Below are 5,675 nucleotides of genomic sequence, written 5' to 3'. Positions count from 1 at the left end.
TATAGAGTCCAAGATGAAAGTAAACCTGGCACCTTTACCTGAGTCAGTTGGGGGAAGATGCCATTTAATCTATTGGATAATAATGGGAAGAAATCCCAGAGTCATTTCCTAGAATTACTGAGAAAAAGGAGAAAGGGCACAAGAAGCGCCTCCCTTTTTATATTGCTTAATTGGCAGACATGTTTGTTTGGGATCTTTAAAACACAACTTGGCAAGAGATATATGACCACATCAAAAGACTATAGTTTGGACTGCTTACTCTTCCATGAGAGTTAAAGCTGGCAAAAGTACTAGGTTTATTTTACTGCAATTAGTTGGAGCCCAACAAAGAAAATAAACCTTCCTTTATATCATTCCAGTTTTGTATGTTCTCTTGCTAATGAGCCTCAAAGACTACCATTGCCTTCAGGGTAAAAACATAAATGTTTAATTATTAATTAAATTGCTTAATTTAAATAACATGTAAATTCTGCATAAAGTATACAATGGTATTTCTAAGAATGTGATCTTAATGTGATTTTTCAGTGTTTTTTTTCATCTAAGTGGCACCCATTTACTCAAGAAAACATCTAACATGTTATTGATACTCAGGTCCTCAGTAGAAATCAGGTGTAAGTTTGCAGAAGAATTAACATAATATAATATATTATATGAGCTTATATCTTTATATGTAAAAATAGTCAAGGAGTGTGTGTGTGTGTATGTGTGTGCCTGCCTGTGTGTGTGTGTTTAACAGGTTGTGCCTCAGGTTTTTTGTACAAATAGCACAGTAGGACACCAGCCCCATGCAGACAACAGCCCAGGGGTGACACCAGTCCTTCTGGTTTCCTATCGGCAGACAGAGGCCTCTACTCTGGAGCCTTAGTAAGGACCTGGGAACCTTTGGGAGCCTGAACCTGAGCCTGAGCTGGAGCTGCAGCTGAAGCTGCAGTCTGGGCCTTGGTTAGAGCCTTGGCCTTGGACTCTGTCAGGCAGAGCCTGAGACCCTTGGCGCTGAAGGCATGAGCTCATTTCCCAGCTGGGAGTGAGCAATGTAGGAAAGTGGATTGACCTTGTAGCTACTGCCATTTGGTATCTTGGAATTGACCTCCTTGGGCTTTACCAGGGCCTTGATAGCCTCAGCATGTGCACTCATGGCCTTGGTGTTGCTGGCCTGCATTTTCTTCAGGCCTTTCTTGATCTTCTTGGCAAGATGCATGCTCTTCAGGAACCTGGGGGTCCACCCCATTAAAATATTTGTATCTTTGTAATCTGGGTTTTTTTATGCCGTTTCTGTGCTGCTTTGGGGACTGGCTGTGTGTGGTATGGTTCTTGAACTTGGCAATGTCTGCACTGAAGTCTTCAGTTCCCAAAGCACCTGGGACTAAAAAAGAAAGAGTCAAGGTGGGTTTTTAAAATTATTCTCTTAACACTATATTTAATTATTTAATTATGAGAACGATCAGGCACATTGTTAAAAAGTAGGCAAGAATTTAAATAATTATTAACAAATTCTCTTTAATGGCCAAAGTTTCTCTGCTATATATATATCTAACCAAGCTAATTAAACTCATAAGTATGAGACTGGAATAGTAATACTGCTGGCTGAATTCTCTGCTGGTGTAATTAAAAGGTTCTATCAGAGACTAACCTTCAGATATTAAGCTGGGGACATTCTTTCAAAGAAATGATAGCAATAAGGCTTTGAGAGAGAGAGACAACAGTAGAATAAAAGTTCAACATGCCCCAAAGGATTCTGCAGTGCATGATGACTGGAGACCTAAAAGCTAATAAAAGATAAACTTTCCACAAAAGTGCTGTCAAAAAGGAAGGAAAAAAAAAGGTGACTAAGAAATAGACAGCCTTAAGAAAGAAGCCTGGGGCAAGCTCTCTTTTTACAGAAATACAGAAAAAGATTAGAATGAAGATACATTCAACTATCATACAGTTTTATGCCTTATAAAATAAATTTTCTAGAACTGACCTTTACAAAGTTTATTTCTAGTTTATGGCAAATTGAAAATGAAAGAACATTGATACAGCTATCTTAATCCTTCAGTCTTTTGTGCAGGAGGCAATAATGAGAAGCTTTTCTATACCATACTTGGAAAACAAGCTTTTATGAAGTCATAGAGGATGATGAGGGAGTGGGTCAGCTAGGGGCTGGATCGTGCTATCTTTCAGTATGTCCAGGGCGACCCAGACCTGAGAGTAGGAAGGAGTGGGCTGCTGGCCCACCTCACCTCTCTACACCTGACGGGAACAATCAAAGTCCTGCTTGGGGTGCAGGAGACCTGCATGGGATGGAGAACGCTTTTCTGATCACAAGCCTTAGAAGTATCAGTTTCATAGGAGAAGTATGTGCTCCGTACTATTATTAGGTTGGAGGAACAGGCAGGACCTTAGGAAAAGTTGCATTCGAGTTGTGTGAGTGAGACTGGTCTATGCCCTCAGATCAGTGAAAATCAGGCTAGTTTCATGGGCCTGTGACCTGTACAGTGGCTCAAGATCTGGTACTCAGAAGGGTCCCCTGCTTGGTTTAATGTCCTGCTGTTACTGCCTTGAAATTCTTAATGTTGAACAAGAGGTCCTGCATTTTTGTTTTCAACTTGGCTGTGCAAATTATGAGGCAGGCCCTGTGATGGGAGAGTCACAAGCTCTTGTTAGTTTATCGTATCCAAAGTGTTTCCTACTGTTTAAGAGGTAATTCTTTCTTCCTCTCAAATTGGAAGAATGTGTCCCAAAACACCCACTTCTGTCTCTTCCCTCCAGACTTTATTCAGAGCTCCAGCACCTACTTAGTGCGGCATTGACCAGGGATGTTGGAAAACAGTCTTTAGGCACTTCAACGAAACCTTCGGACCTAAGCCATTTACATGCCTTTTCTTTATCACATTGCAGTGAGCGCGTGATGAGAATCTGATAAATCAGAGCATCCTCCGCAGAAAGTCACATTCCTTTTAAAGCTAAATGAGAGAAGAGGCAGTCAATAAGAAGTTATTGATCCCGGGGGGCTGTTCAGTATGCTGTAAGTGCTATCTCTACCTGTTTACTCTTCTTTTTCTTACAGCCCTTTTCCTATGAATGTTTTATAGTCCCTTGGAGATCCCACTGAGCAGTGAGTCAGGAGAGCACACTGGTCAGAAGGCTAACTCTAAGCTAAATGACTTGAGTACAAGTGCTCCAGCCAGCGCTTCCTAATCGCAGCTTTGAGGACATACTCGCTGCTCTGTGCATCAGTTGCCTCAGGTATCGACTTTGTAAGTTTATTGCGAGATTTGAATGTCTTAATAGATTAACTGCATTTTAAAAATGTAGTGAAGTTTTACATGCTGTTATTATTGTCTCCGTCATGGAGATTTCAAATAGGAGCTTTTTATGCTCTTGATGCCCAAGAACATGTGAAAATATGCCTACCCATAAAAAAACCAACCTTCAAAGATAAGGATATTAGAGTTAGGAAGCATCACAATTCTTAGCAGCTTATTATAATGTTAAAGACAACCATATATCTTAAACTTATTAGTAGCTTCAGGCCCCAAAATTGAAGAGTATGACTATAAAATTAATTCATAGGCCTCTGTAAAAAAAAAAAAAAAAAAAAAAAGTGTCTCTTTCACCACTCTGTGGCCTATAATTGATTGTAATTACCAGTTTGCCCAGGATTGTATTGGTAGGAGGGTCAAAGATTACAAAGAACTTTCCCATTGCTCAGTGGCTAATGGGACACAGCTGCAAGGGAAATAAAACCATATAATTAAACTTTAGTCTCTTTTGTTCCTTTCTTTAAGCAGCATAGTTACAATTTTCATGTCACCGAAGAACTAGAGAAGAAATCTTCATGTGCTATAGGGAGAATGGGTCTTTTGTATGATGAAATCTTATTGATCTTGGACACTTGGACTGGTCTCTATTGTCCTCTTATGGATTAAAATCTGACCTTAGATAACTGTTACTTGATTGCGACATGCTCTTAAAGTACATTAATATTTAAGGAGACAATGAAAAAGATAAAAAAGGAAAGGAAAATCTTAATATTCCAACAGAAAATCTTTATTTTCTTTACTGTTTATCATGCATATTATACCTAATTTTTACTTTTCTGTGAATAGAGGGTAACATAACTAAGTGTTGTCTTATTGTTATCAGCTTATATTATATGTCTCCTCCTCTCATACCATGGAAATAATTTTTCAGAATAATTTAAATTTCCTCACATTCATTATTAATTTAAAAACCTATGCTCAAACAAAATAATTATACAATTCATCAGTGTTCTTTCCAGGTATATCTTATCCTCATGATCAAATATGAGATTACAGGACAAATCAGCTAATATCTAAACTGTGTTATTTCCTACAGATTTGGCTAGTTGAGAAAAAAAAATCTGTAATAAATTATAGTTTTAATTGAATGTTCACTTTGTAAACTTTTTTCCTGATTTTAACACTAAAATATATCCATTGTTATAAATTTAGATGTTCTCTGTCTCAAAAAAGAAAAAGATAAGAAAAGCACTGGTAATTTTCCTACACAGAGAAAACTATTTTTATTGTTGAATATATTTCCTTATATACACACAAATGTATACAACCCCATGCACACTCATACAGAAGGGTTTAGAATGGATGTATGAAATGTATACATTTCAAAAGGATTGTGATTTCACTACATATCTTGCTTTGATAATTATAGGCTATACAAATTATGATACATTACATGAAAAGTAATAGAAAAGAAATATCTAAATGTTCCTTATGAAGCTATGCAAGCAGGAATAGAAGTTACATAATTTTTCATTCTTGGAATTGAACACCATGAATTAATTCATTCTCAGTAGAGCCTCAACCAGTGTAAATATCTTTACTTCGTAGGCCTAAGGGTTCAGGCAGGCTGATTCCTCTGAAGAACAAGAGAAAATTTGGGTGAGATTTAAGTGACTTTTGTGACATTCTTTACTTAACATTGTAGCCTATCCTCTTTATTTTTGCTTCACAACTCAGCCCTAGTCTCCATTTCTTAGGAACACAGGGGGTTTATTCTATCTCTTATCTAAAGTCCCAATAGGGCCACTCCTGGTTTCATGCTTTGTTTTTTAAATGTTGTGCACCTTTACCTTTACCTTTTCTACATCAAAATTTGCATGGTTCTCATTTGCAACAACACGGATGGACCTAGCAGGTATTTTGCTAAGTGAAATAAATCAGTCAGAAAAAGACAAAGGCCATAAGATTTCACTTATATGTGGAATTGAAGAACAATGCACACAAACAAACAAACAAAATGGAAACACACGCACAGATACAGAGAACAGGCTGTTGCTAGAGGGGAGACGGTGTGGGGGATGGGTAAAAAGGGTGAAGGGTTTGGGAAGTACAGATTGATAGTTACAAAATAGTCTTGGGGATGTAAAGTACAACATAGTGAATATAGTCAATAATCTTGTAATAACTATGGTGCTGGTTGTGAAATGGAAATATCAGGGAGAACACTTTGTAAAGTATATGATAGTCTAACCACTATGCTGTATACCTGAAACTAATACAAAATAATATTGAATGTAAACAGTACTTGAAAACATTTTAAAAAATTTAAAAAAATTTACATGGTTCTTTCTTATCCAGTTGTCCCTTGGTACACAATCACATTAAAAAATGTGTATCTCTTGCCCGGCTGGGGTGATTCAGTGGTTGAGT

General features: G+C 37.4%; 1 pseudogene; it reads right to left on the bottom strand.

Annotated features, from left to right (window-relative positions):
- Positions 1-848: 848 nt before the first annotated feature.
- LOC107536990 (large ribosomal subunit protein eL29-like) lies at positions 849-3,948 on the bottom strand (annotated as a pseudogene).
- Between the last annotated feature and the right edge of the window lie 1,727 nt (positions 3,949-5,675).

The sequence above is a fragment of the Miniopterus natalensis genome (assembly GCF_054644295.1).
Source record: "Miniopterus natalensis isolate mMinNat1 chromosome 5 unlocalized genomic scaffold, mMinNat1.hap1 SUPER_5_unloc_1, whole genome shotgun sequence".
Lineage (NCBI taxonomy): Eukaryota > Metazoa > Chordata > Mammalia > Chiroptera > Miniopteridae > Miniopterus > Miniopterus natalensis.
This window is presented reverse-complemented; position numbering and strand designations above follow the sequence as displayed.